Genomic DNA, 14,308 nt, shown 5'->3' on the forward strand with positions numbered 1-14,308 from the left:
AATTATTATTTATCCGAATACGATACATAGTTTCTTAAGACTCAGTCTGCCACTTAGTCTTAGTACAGTATACATATATGTGTTATATAGATCAACCAATGGTTATTTCTACAACATAGAATATTTAAAGATGGACAGTGGGGATACCAAATATTATTCAGACTCTAGTCCTTACATGAACTTTTAAATGGTTCTTTGGGTCATGTGCTCTCCGGGTTTACATGAGTACATATATGAAAAATTATGTTAAATGTCATCTTTGGTCCCAAGCAGAGACAACTGCTTTTAGACGTGATACATGCAGAACATCTGCCCGTATGAGTCGTAGGTGTAACACTGGGGGAATAAAGGAGATAAAACACAGACCAGCTGGTTTTAATGCTTCAGGCTTTTAATTTTGCATAAGACAAGAAATTCATAACCCGTTCAGTCTGATCTCATTAAAGACACGAGGCCTCAGAGACAGTCCAGCTCCTCTTTATGTCACCTGTCGCTTCCTTCCTTAAGTAGCGTTACAGCGATAGAACAGAAATAAAGATATGAAACTTAAAGAAGAACCGTTCAGCTCAGATGTGAGACTGACGGAGTAAAGACGAATGTATTTAAAGGCAGCCCCCACCCCCCCCAGTGTTTGGGTTTTTTCCAGGTCCGTTATGCTTCTTTGTCATACTTCTTCATCAGGCTTCTTGGAGCAGACACACGGTCTTCTAACGCTGCATTTGTTGTCATCCCAGCATTTCTGAGCTGTATGTACAGAAAAATGGCGCGTCAGCGAATGCAACACATCAATAAAAACTCAAACTGTTAAACGTGATTAATTATTCCTGATGGGTACAGTTAGGTAACACTATGATCAATGATAAGATACAGATCATTGGGCTGAATGATGTAATGCTGTGTATGGTTAACCCACCAACGATATCTGACTCAGAAAGACGTTTTCGCTCAAGATACAATGTTATATGAGCTGTCGGAACTATAAAATTGACCTTAAAACTCATAAGTATCACTGCTACTGTACTAAAATCAAGATATGGCTTTACCTCCATGGTTCATTAGCAAACAGTGCTGCCTGCCTCCAGCGTTATTAGGCTCTCCTTGACACCAGTTGGAGTAGTGGAAAGGTGTGCCATCGCTCCAGAACCACTGCTTTTCCTGGAATAAAGAAACTGCAAGTTTAATGGGACTCTCACTTCCTTTGAATCATGGTTGATGCTGTCTTTAACCCTTGTGTTGTCCTTGGGTCAAATTTGACCAATTTCTACATTAGAATTATGGGTTTCTCTGAACTAAATTGCCCCAAAATAACATGAAAGTGTGGCTGTGCGTTGTATGGAAGCCACGTAAAATGAATGATTACTTTCATTGAACTGTGGGTGTTTTTTTTTCTTCAATTTTATAGCATTTGAAACAAACTGTGATCCACTCAACTCTCTGATCTTAACTATGAGCCCAAATAATCCATAATTTCTGGATATTTTTAAGAACAAAAGTGACAAACGTTTCAGAAAGCATAAAAAAACATTGGGAAAAATAAAAGTTATTTGCAATTTCGACCCGGAAGGACAAGTTCAGTCTCCAGGAAGACAACACAAGGGTTAAAAAAAGAATAAGAATATTTTTTTATTTCTTACACAGCAGTGCAACTTTTCTTTGTGTATTTCATTCCCGTCTTATTCTATTTGGCCTGTTTTTAAATGATCGTTAACAAATGTTTTTAATTGTTTTTTTAACTGCTCTTTAATATTTCATAAAAAAGTCCTTTAAATGCCCGTGTTGCTGAAATGTGCTCTATGAATAAAGCTGCCTTGCCTTGCTTGATAAAGCCTCAGTATATGACAAGTTTTTGTCTAATAGAGGCAATCCCACTATACTGTATAATATATAATATATATGTACAGCTCCTTTATGATAATATGGTTTAATGTAGTATAGAATATAAAATATAATACACAGTGAAATGTAGTAATAGAGCATGTTTACCATATGAAGAGTTTTTATTTTTATAAATATTTACAAAATGTAGTACAGCAAGGAAGTATATAATATAAAGTATAAGTGTCAGTTTAGTCTAATTTACAATAACTAGTATATATATTTGCACCTTGATGCAATGATGCCAAAATTACCTCGTTTGCATTTCTGCCTCCAATCCAAGACTCTTTGTACCCATGACGGCCGATCTTCATCATCATCTGAATCTGGTGGTACTCGTCGAGGCTGCGGACGGACGCGAGGTTTCCTCCCAGGTACTGACAGTGTTTCTACAGTCCAGGAGACAGACGGACCAACAAGGACAGGAGTTGTTAAAGAAACCAAATGTCCATGTGCATGCTAACAAAATGAGCTTGTTGCAGAGGTTAATGTTGCCAACGTTACCTTAGCTTTGGCCCAGGTCCTGGGTCTGAAAAAGTAGCGGAAACAACGGTCGTTGGACCTAAACCAACCCCAGGAGCAGCCTCTGGTCATCTGGTCAAGCCCCCTCTTGACCAGATTAACAGCTGTTTACAGGGAAAAGGTTCAGTGGGTAATGTGGGGGTTATAGCTTGAAGTCTCATTATGTAGAACCTTTATATTACACTATTAAATCCATCTATTTTGATAGTATGAAGGTGTTAAAAAAGCACAAGAAACAAAGCGTAGGTGGAGTCATCGCCACAGCGTACGGTCCATGGAAGAGAACATCTACTCACCTGTTTGGTCTTCATCGGCCTTTTCCTCTTGAGGAGCTGGAAGAAGTTTGACACCACAGTTATTGGATTTGATTATTACAGTTTATTGGCCAAAAAAATAAATCTGTAACACGTAATACTCACGAGCAGCTCCAGTCAGAGCCGTCACGGCACAAACCAGTGCCAAACACAGTCAGGGTCTTCATGGTGAAGGTGGGAGCTTTAACACAGAGAGACAGACATGGTACTGATACTCGTGTAGGGGACAGACGGTGAGAACTGACTGTCAGTCCAGTAAAGGAACGTCATAAGATGATGAGAAAGATTGTAACAAAACCTGCTGCAGAATGTCTTCTTCTTTCTTTAGCGTCTGTGCAAGGTGCTGAACAATTGGAGACCAGCACTTAAAAAACAGCAATTATCTCATCATCTCTCAGAAAAAAGGAAACTGCGAAGCAGACTGCTAATACTACAGCTCTTCTAGTCATAGTTCTGTCATCTTCATGGATTTTATTTGCCATGGTATCATACCAAGTGCAATATTATGAATTAATCTATTGATCCATATGTGTGTTTATCTGTATCAGTGTCCTGGGTCCTAACGGCAGCATTATGGCGCCCACAAGAGTCTGGGTCCAAGGTTTACCACTATCGCACCAAAATGTTGCTAATGAGAATTGTTGGATCTTTGTAAAATATGCAATGTGTTTAGACTAACGGTTTTGTGTAAAGTGCTGAGATTACTCCTGTTGGTTTGACACTATAAATACAATTGAATTGAATGTGTTACTGTTCTCATAAAATCTCGGAAAAACCTTCTTCATTGAATGGGAAGCTGAAACCATTTCCTTAAAGTTTCCAATGTGGGGCAACATTGTGACAATGTAAAGTAGAAATGCCATTACACTCACCTAAAGGGTTTAGTAACACCATACAACTGCCGTGTTTGACCCCCTTTTTGCCTTAGAACTGCCTTAATTTACGTGGCATCGATCAACAAGGTGCTGAAAGCATCTTTAGAATGTTGGTCCATATGAGAGGATAGCCCATTCCTTTTGTGGTTGGAGATTTGTGGGATGCACACCGGGCACGAGAGCTCCCGTTCACACCACATCCAAAGATGCTCTTGGGTGGAGATCTGGGGACTGGGGGGGCTTTTGTAGTCCAGTTGGATGGTGACTGGGGGGGCCATTTTAGTCCAGGTTGAGATGGTGGCTGGGGGCATTTAGTCCAGGTTGAGATCTGGTGACTGGGGGGGGGGGGCATTTTAGTACAGTGAACTCATTGTCATGTTCAAGAACCAATTGTAAATGCTGTGAGCTTTGTGACATGGTGCATTATCCGCTGGAAGTAACTCATAGAGGACGGGTACATGGGGGCCATAAGGAATGGCATGGTCAGAAACAAGCTCAGTAGGCCTGGGCCTTTAAACCATGCCCAACTGGCACTAAGGGCCCTAAAGTGTGCAAGAAAACTCCCCACACCTTACACCACACACCAGCCTGCACATGGGTAACAAGGCATGAGGATCCTTGTTTCATTCTGACTCCACCATCTGAAGGTTTCAACAGAAACCGACTCATCAGACCAGGCAACATTTTCCCAGTTTTCAACTGTCCCGTTTGTTGAGCTCTTTCAAAGTGAGCTCGTTGTCGCTGTTTAGATGGAGGATGAGTGGACCACGGGGGGGGGGTCTTCTGCTGGTGTGAGCCCCCCACCTCAGTTGTGTGTGTTGTGGCTTGCTGCTTACCTGGTTGTAACAAGTGGTTATTTCAGTCACCAAGTTGCTCTTCTATCCGCTTGAACACCGCGGCCCATTCTCCTCTGACCTCTAAGCATCAACAAGGCATTTCCCCCCAAAGAGTGCTGCATATGCTGGATGCTTTTCCATTTTCAACAGTCTTGTTAAACACTAGAAAAGTGTTGAAGTCCCCAGTTAACTGAAGCGGATTGTGAAATACACAGACCGGCCTTTAGGTGAGTGTTTATAAAGTTGAAAACACAGAAATGAGGAGACCCAAAGTCACAACATGTATAGAATCGCGGCCAAAACATGCACTTTTCCTTAAAGAAGACAAAGTTCCTGCATGTGTACCGCAGGAGAGCCCAACATCTATTCATAATATCAGCTTTAGGTCATTATAATTAATAATAAAAGCTCAAATTTTGGAGCTAACAGCTGTAATTATTTTACATTTACAACAACAGGAATACTATGAAATACAAACTTGTAGACTAACCAGGTTTAGAGAGACATTTTATACTTTTATATTGTTCAGGTTATTATTTTAGGAAAAGAAGGCCTTCAAACATGATTTTGCAATTTACAAAAGCAACTTCAATGACTCAGCGGAGTTTGTGCAGCATAGATAGAAAAGTTCTGATGCAACAATTCCTTAACTTCTGTTTTATATTAAAGTGTTGCACAACACTGCTGCTCACGGAGAACGAGGGTCACTAAGATAAAAGATACAAGAATCATCATGACTGAATCTCCACAGAGACTGTAAAGTCAGGTCAGTTTAATTATATATATATATATATATATATATATATATACAGCTCTGGAAAAAATTAAGAGACCACTGCATTATTATCCGTTTTTCTGGTTTTACTATTTATAGGCATGTGTTTGATTACAATAAACATGTTCTTTTTATTCTACAAATGTTTTGACAACATTTCTTCTAAATTCCAAATAAAAATGTAGTTGTTCAGATTATTTATTTTAAGAAAATGACAACTCGTCAAAATAACAAAAAATGCATTGTTTTCAGACCTCAAAAAATGCTAAGAAAACAAGTTCACATTCATTCTTAAACAACACAATACTAATATTTTAACTTAGGAAGAGTTCAGAAATCAATACTTGGTGGAATAACCTTGATTTTTAATTACAGCTTTCATGCTTCTTGGCATGCTCTCCACCAGTCTCTCACATTGCTGTTGGCTGATGTTATGCCACTCCTGGCACAAAAATTCAAGCAGCTCAGCTTTATTGGATGGCTTGTGACCATCCATCTTCCTCTTGATCAAATTCCAGGAGTTTTCAATGGGGTTCAGGTCTGGAGATTGTGCTGGCCATGACAGGGTCTTGATCTGGTGGTCCTCCATCCACACTTTGATTGACCTGGCTGTGTGGCATGGAGCGTTGTCCTGCTGGAAAAACCAATCCTCAGAGTAGGGGAACATTGTCAGAGCAGAGGGAATCAGGTTTTCTTCCAGGAGAACCTTGTACAATGCTTGATTCATTAGTCCTTCACAAAGACAAATCTGCCCAATTCCAGCCTTACTGAAGCACCCTCACATCATCACTGATTCTCCAACAAATTTAAAAGTGGGGGCCAGACACTTAGGCTTGTAGGCCTCTCCAGGTCTCCGTCTAACCATTAGACGACCAGGTGTGGGCAAAGCTGAAAATTTGACTCATCAGAGAAGATGACCTTACTCCAGTCCTCTAGGGTCCAATCCTTATGGTCTTTTGCCAACTTTAGCCTTGCTGTCTTTGCTTCTCATTGATGAAGGGCTTTTTTCGGCTTTGCACGACTTCAGCCCGTTTCTAGGAGCCTGTTTCGCACAGTCCTTGCTGTGCACTTCAGCCCAGCTGCTGTTTGCCATTCTTTTTGTAAATCACTTGATGTCATCGTACGGTTTTTGAGTGACATGCGAATGAGTTGGCGGTCATCCCGAACAGTGGACAATCGTTTTCACCCTTTCCAGTCTGCAGCTTTGTTGTCCCCAATGTCTGTTGCTTGACCTTGTTCTAATGTAATGCCATCTTTGAAATGTTAAGGATGGAAGCAACTGACGCTCACTGTACACTTCTGCCAGCAAAGCCAGAATTGAAACCTTTTTCCTCACTCAAAACGTTTCTTTTTAACTCTTCTGGCATGGTCAATTGTTCCTTTGTGTTTAGATTACCTGTGTGGTCCTAGTAGCCCTGTTTTTGCATGTTTTTGCCATCCAGCAGGCCTATTGCAGGAGGATAGTGATGACCACAGCAGTAGCTTTTATACTTTTCCTCGGTAAATAAGATTGGCTCAGGTGATCACTTAATCAGCACCTCATTAAGTAGAATGAGGTGTACCTGTGTTGGAATTTAACAGCCACTGGAGTGGAATGGCTGCCAACATGTAGAGATACTGATTTAAGACAAATAAAGGAGTGGTCTCTTAATTTTTCCAGAGCTGTATATTATATATATATATAATATATATATTATACACCACACACAGACCGGTCAAAAGTTTGGGGTCACTTAGAAATTTCCATCGCACTCCATATAGACAGAATACCAGATGAGATCAGTTGCATTGTTTTTTAACCAGCGCAGCAGTTTTCAGATTACATTATGTGCTGACATAATTGCAAAAGAGTTCGCCAATGTTTTCTAGTTATTTTTTTAAAATGATATCAGATTAGTGAACAGAATGTGCTTTGGATGATTGGAAGAATAGTTGCTGATAATGGCCAATGTAGATATGTATTAAAGATCAGCCCCCCCCCACTCAGATCCGCTGGTATTCTGTCTATAATGGTGAGAAATAGAAATTTGTAAGTGACCCCAAACTTTTGACCGGTAATGTATATATATATATACATATATATACACACTATAGCTGACCCAAAGTGCTTTCCAGCTGAGGCAGATGGGTTAGGATCCGCCTCATACAATTAAACAAGATTAGAGAAATACAAGGAGCATAACAGGTAATAACACAAAATGTTAGAAGAAAATAAAGAAAAGGTACGACTAAAAAACAAAGAACTTACATAATGAAATTAAAGTTAAGTAATGGAACATTAAAATACAGCAATTACAATAATTAAGCTAAGAGGTGATCAAATCATGGATAATGGTTTCCAGGTCCTGATGGCTTAACCCTTGTATGGTATTTGGGTCGAATTGTTGTGTTGTTTGTCATGAGTAGTGTTGAGTCTTATTGTGTGTATGGATGTCAAAAGTTTTTTTCCTTTAATAATAGCTTTGAACAAAGGGCATTTTTTCCCTTTTTTTAGTGACAGTGGACGGACAGGAAAGGTGGGAGAGAGATGAGGGATGATGAGCAACATAGGGCCGCAGGTCGGACTCGAACCCTGGCCACTGCAAGGGACTCAGCCCACATCGGGGCGCATGCTCTCACCCCCCCTATCAGATAGTATCAATGCCTTCTGATGAAACCTCAACTTTTCTAGTGAAGTTTTCAGAAGCTCCTACTTCCTCAAAATGTTTTTGGGTGATGAGGCAGTTGGTCAATAGATATGAATTAGTTTATCTGAAAGTCATGATGAGAAGCACATAACATCGAATGCATCGAAGGGTTGGTTTTAGCTATCTGTATCTGCTTTGTGTCTTAAAGACAAGAAGATAGATTCAGTGTAGTGTTGTGTTGACTTGAATAATATGCACTTCTATGCAATATGCTGGATTACTGTTTTGATCAAACAGCGTGTATTAAAACCATTAGCAAGTTTTTTGTAAGAGTGATTTTGATGTATTGTTGTGTGTTGGACACAAAATGGCCACTTTAATTGGGAAACCTTTGTGTCAGGTAACAGGTGTATTGCTAATAACTTTCAGCTCGGTGCAGCTCATGTAAAACTATAATAAATCGTTGGATTCATCGAGCTGGAGCTGGATTCTAATAATAATGATAATTTATACTGTTTATTGATCCCCAGTGGGGAAATTACAATGTACACTGTTTGTTAGTAACCACTACACACAGGCCTGAAGTACACACACGTGCTCAGGACAATGCCAAAATGGAGAGATGTCAGAGTTGGGGGGCTGCCAGTGCTGAACCAGCACCCTGAGCGGTTGGGGGGTTAGGGGGGCTTGGTGCCTTGCTCAACAGCACCTGGCAGTGCGCAGGAGGTGAAGTGGCATCTCTCCAGCTACCAATCTAGCCTGGGACTTGAACCAGCAACCCTTCGGTTCCCAGCCCAACTCCCTATGGAATGAGCTACTGCCCCCCCATCCCTTGCTTCTTTTATGTAAGACACTGAAGACCATTGCTATTGAACAATATGCTAGAACGTGAATGCTGAAGCGTTTATTGCAGTAATTGTATACGTTTGCGTTTGCCATGGTTACCATGAATCAGACTGCAGCACAGCTCATCAGCTGACACACCGACGGAGAGGTTGTAGTGATGTAAATGTGTGTGTGGAGTCTTTTAACAGCCAATGTTTAACAATTGTAGATGAAGTGGCTCCCATGAAATCAAACATTGTGTCTGTTAAAAAGCCCTGCCCGTGGATTAATTCATCTATTCAGAGCCTTAGAAGTAAACGTCGGAAAATAGAGCGCTTATGGAAAACAACTAAACTTGAAGTCCACAGGCTCTATCTTAGGGAATTAACTGCTTCTCTAAATGAACTCCTGAAGAATGCAAGAACTAACTACTCCTCTCAGCTAATATCGTCTAACAAGAAAAACCCCAAATTCTTATTTGACTCTATTAACTCTATTGTATCTCCATCTGTTCCTAAAATCGTGGTGCTCTCTTTGTCGAATAGTAATGTGTTCCTTAACTTCTTTGTTGGAAAAATTAAGGATATCAGAGCTAGCATTTCCCTACCTCCTGCGTACAAGGCCTGTACATTGGGTCTTTCCTGTCCGTGTTTCTCTTTTAAACTTGTGTCATTATTCAATGTTACTACTCTACTAGACAAGCTGAAGCCCTCTTATGGCCAGAGTGATGTCCTCCCGACTATGCTGTTCAAGCAGGTTTTTGATAGTATTGGCCCCTGTGTTGTAGAAATGATTAATACTTCTCTTTAATCTGGGGTGGTTCCTGACTTTTTCAAACATGCGATTGTTGAACCTGTTCTTAAAAAGCCTAGTTTAGACCCATTGCAACCCTCGAATTATAGACCTATATCTAAACTCCCATCCAGGGCAAAGATTCTAGAGAAAGTGGTAGCAGAGCAGCTTACTTCTTTCTTAGAGATAAATGATATTTTTGATAAATATCAATCAGGTTTCCGTAAAAAACATTCTACACAAACTGCACTGGTGAAAGTTTCCAGCGATATTTTGATGTCTGCTGATTCTGGGAAGCATACAGTGTTAGTTTTGTTGGACCTTACATCTGCCTTTGACACTATTGATCACAATATTATGCTTAATAAACTTCAGGCTCTATTAGGGATATCTGGATCAACTCTGAAATGGTTTTCACCTTACCTTACTGGTAAAAGTTTTAGTGTCTACATAAATCAGAACATGTCAGATACTGCAGGTTTATTGAGTGGTGTTCCTCAGGGTTTTGTCCTGGGACCGATTCTTTTCCTTCTGTATATATTCCCTCTAGGACAGATAATAAGCCAGTTTCAGGATGTCTCTTATCACTTGTATGCAGATGACATTCAGTTATACTGTTCCTTTAAGCCTACTGAGTTATTTAAACTGTCATCTTTAATGAATTGTCTGAGTAGGATCAAGCAGTGGCTAGATGACAACTTTTTAATGTTGAACTCAGCCAAGACTGAAACTTTAATCATTGCTCCGGAGCAGAGCATCCCTCAGATTAAGAAACACATTGGTGACTTAGGCTCGTCTGTTCAGCCCAGTCTCAGGAGCTTAGGTGTTGTTTTTGATGCGGCCATGTCTCTGGAGAAACACTCGAAACAACTTATTAAAAACTGTTTCTTCCAATTAAGGAACATTTCAAAGATAAGAGCCTTGGTGTCAAAAGCCGAGTTGGAGATGATTATTCATGCTTTTATCTCGTCTCGCTTAGACTATTGTCTTTTTATTTGCCTTAATAAGAAGGATCTTTGTCGTCTCCAGACTGTCCAAAATTCTGCTGCTAGGCTTTTAACCCACACGAGTAAAAGGGCACATATTACTCCAGTTTTAGCTTCACTTCATTGGTTACCAGTGATATTTAGAATGCACTTCAAAATTTTAGTCCTAACTTTTAGAGACCTAGAAGGACAGGCACCCCCATACATCTCAGACCTGATACAGCTGCGTACATCCTCACGTAGTCTGAGACCAACAGGCCAGAGACTATTAGTTGCCCCCCTTGCACATTTTAAAACTAGGGGGGACCGCTCATTTCAAGTTGTTGCTCTTAGGTTGTGGAACGCTTTGCCTCCTTCCATGCGCTGCTTGGATTGTGTGGAAAACTTCAAAACTCAGTTGAAAACTTTTTAAAGAGGCTTTTAACTAGATGGTAGGGTGGTTAGGCTGGTCTTATGTGTACGTGTTGTTATTCTTTTGTTTTTTGTGATGCATTGTATTCATGAGAGTTGTTAATGCTTCCTTTTGTTGTGAAGCACTTTGTGATCTTCATCTGAGAAAAGTGCTATACAAATACATTTTACTTACTTACTTACTTACTTAAAACTTGGAATCAGCTGATGATGATCACATCTTCTTGGCACACACAAACAACCTAACCCCTGTGCAGGGAACAGTAGAGATGTGTACTTGGCAAAGAGCGTTGAGTTGAGTCAATCATGTTATTTTGGGGAATTAAAAAGAACATTGATATAGGGCAACATGAGGGCAACATGGGGACAACATGAGGACATCATGAGGACAACATGAAGACAACATGAGGACAATATGAGGACAACATGAGGACGACATGAGGACAACATGAGGGCGACATGAGGACAACATGAGGACAACATGAGGGCAACATGAGGAAAACATGAAGACAACATGAGGACAACATGAGGACAACATGAGGACATCATGAGGACATCATGAGGACAACATGAAGACAACATGAGGACAACATGAGGGCAACATGTGGACAACATGAGGACATCATGAGGACATCATGAGGACAACATGAGGACAACATGAGGACGACATGAGGACGACATGAGGGCAACATGTGGACAACATGAGGACATCATGAGGACATCATGAGGACAACATGAGGACAACATGAGGACGACATGAGGACAACATGAGGGCGACATGAGGACAACATGAGGACAACATGAAGACAACATGAGGGCGACATGAGGACAACATGAGGACAACATGAAGACAACATGAGGACAACATGAGGACAACATGGGGACACATGAGGACAACATGAGGACAACATGGGCACACATGAGGACAACATGAGGACAACATGAGGACAACATGAGGACAACATGAAGACAACATGAGGGCGACATGAGGACAACATGAGGACAACATGAAGACAACATGAGGACAACATGAGGACAACATGGGGACACATGAGGACAACATGAGGACAACATGGGCACACATGAGGACAACATGAGGACAACATGAGGACAACATGAGGACAACATGGGGACACATGAGGACAACATGTGGACAACATGAGGACAACATGAGGACAACATGGGGACACATGAGGACAACATGAGCAACCCACCATTACCTAGGATCCATAGGAACTACACATGACCCGAAGCTCATTAATGACACCTAGTGGACAAAAGTTCCTAGTGCGTTTTGGTCTTACTTTTTTGGGGCCTTTTCACCTTTAATTTGTGACAGGACAGTTAGGTGATTTCTGATTTATTGAGTCTGATTTATTTGTCACTTTTTCCAGCTTTTGGCGTTTAAAAAAAAAACCTGAGTCAGTTTAATAACAGGTTTTACACTTATTCTTGGAATTCATGGTCAACAAACCTCATTTATATCAAATTATACAAACGTTTTTAGTTAAAAAGGCAGAAATCCTGAATTATGTTGACTACTAGTTAAGATCAGAGGATGTTGAGTGGATCACAGATGGGTAGTTGTCAAAGTTTAAACCGAATACCGTTTGGTAACCATTAAAAAATAATTCAAGTGCTTTGAGATTAAATAAAACACCAAAAATAACTGAAAAACCAAAGTTGATAAGTCAGTGATACATAGTGTTAAACGTCAAAAAAAGTGACAGACATTGAAAAAAGCGCCAAAAGCGTTGAAAATTGGACAAAAAACGTAAGAAAAAGTTAAAAACATCGATACAAAGGGTCAACTAAAGTGCTGATTTTTAATTTTGACCGGAAGACAACACGAGGGTTAATCATCACCTCATTATTTATCATACAGCGTCAGCAGAGCGTTACTACGGTGACTGATTCAATTTCCCTTTGTTGTTTTGTTCACCTTCTTTGACGGTGGCTTGGATGTCTTTATGTAAAACATATTTCTATTTATTCCCACGTTTTTACGACCCTGTGTGGGAACAGAAGTTACCCTTGAGCTTCCTCATCTCCAGCTGACTCCTCCCTCTGATGGGGGGACAGAGGATCCAAAACTAAAACCTGCATTTCACTGCCGAACTTTTAAAGAACGGAAAACTTTCCTGATGTCAAACGGGATGTGATCTTCTGTAAACGTCTGACAGAGAGAGAGAGAGAGAGAGAGAGAGAGAGAGAGAGAGAGAGAGAGAGAGAGAGAGAGAGAGAGAGACAGAGAGAGAGAGAGAGAGAGAGAGAGAGAGAGAGAGAGAGAGAGAGAGAGAGAGAGAGAGAGAGAGAGAGAGAGAGAGAGAGAGAGAGACAGAGAGAGAGAGAGAGAGAGAGAGAGACAGAGAGAGAGAGAGAGAGAGAGAGAGAGAGAGAGAGAGAGAGAGAGAGTCACAGCCGGCCTTGCTGAGTTTCACAGTGTGTAGTATCTAATGATTTGTAACTTGAATCCTGTTAAATTCAAATTAAAAACTGTTGATGTGCGGGGGTTTACATTGTATTTTGGTCTTGAGTTGGAGTGGAGGGATGTTTGGCCTAAAAAGAGAAGACTTGGATGTGATCTTTGGTTCACCACGCAGCAAATCCTACATTTTATCTAACGTGTGACTTAAACATATCCTACGTAATGAATGTCTAAGGTGTTGAAAGCGAGAGTGTGTTCATCTGACTCTCCGAGCTTTCTGCAGAGCTTGTAAATTGACGCTGAAACTTTGATATAATAAACCTTATAATGGAGAAACAGTGTCGAGGCGGCTTTCTTTCGACACATCATCCAGCTTTGCTGTTCAGACTCTCCAAGCGGCAGGACCGGCACCTTTAAAACGGGTCAAAACCGAGGGCCTCCCGCTCGGCTACGGTCCAGAGATCACGGCTTTCATTTCTTTCCATGGACTCAGGGCTGGTGGGTTCGTAGCCCTTATTTAAGAGACTGGTCCTGATAAACTTGTTTGGTTCTCTGCCCATAGACCCCTGGCTTCCTTTCCTAAGAAGTAAGCTAGAAGAGGGGGGGCTTCTAATTTGACATCCACTCGCCTGGTTGATGCAGAGTTTTCAAGCCTCCAACGTCATCTGCCTCCCTCGGCCTGAAAACCCCCTCCCTCATGCACATCTCTACACCTGCACACACAGATCAACCACACGGTATCTAAGACCCCTCTACTTGAATAATGGCGTGTGTTTCTATAGTCAGGGGTGGGAAGCCGTAGTGTGAGTTTGGCTGATACTCACCTCGGGGGCTTGAAGAGGTCTGGTTTAAACTCCTGGTCCTTGATCCGCCGGACCCGAGAAATGAGGTGCACACCAGAGCTCTATCTTGGGTTGTTACGTTTTTTATTACTCAACAATCAGTAGATCAGATATTGGTACAGCAACAATGACAAAAATATATGTAGCAGTTAAAAGGTAGGGGGGGGGGGGTTACATACCCTTATGCCTGGGCTTATGAA

At 41.0% G+C, this 14,308-nt stretch overlaps 1 pseudogene; it reads right to left on the reverse strand.

Moving 5' to 3' along the window:
• Window positions 1-416: 416 nt before the first annotated feature.
• LOC116695366 (ladderlectin-like) lies at window positions 417-3,031 on the reverse strand (annotated as a pseudogene).
• Between the last annotated feature and the right edge of the window lie 11,277 nt (window positions 3,032-14,308).

Source organism: Etheostoma spectabile, chromosome 9 (genome assembly GCF_008692095.1).
Source record: "Etheostoma spectabile isolate EspeVRDwgs_2016 chromosome 9, UIUC_Espe_1.0, whole genome shotgun sequence".
Classification (NCBI taxonomy): domain Eukaryota; kingdom Metazoa; phylum Chordata; class Actinopteri; order Perciformes; family Percidae; genus Etheostoma; species Etheostoma spectabile.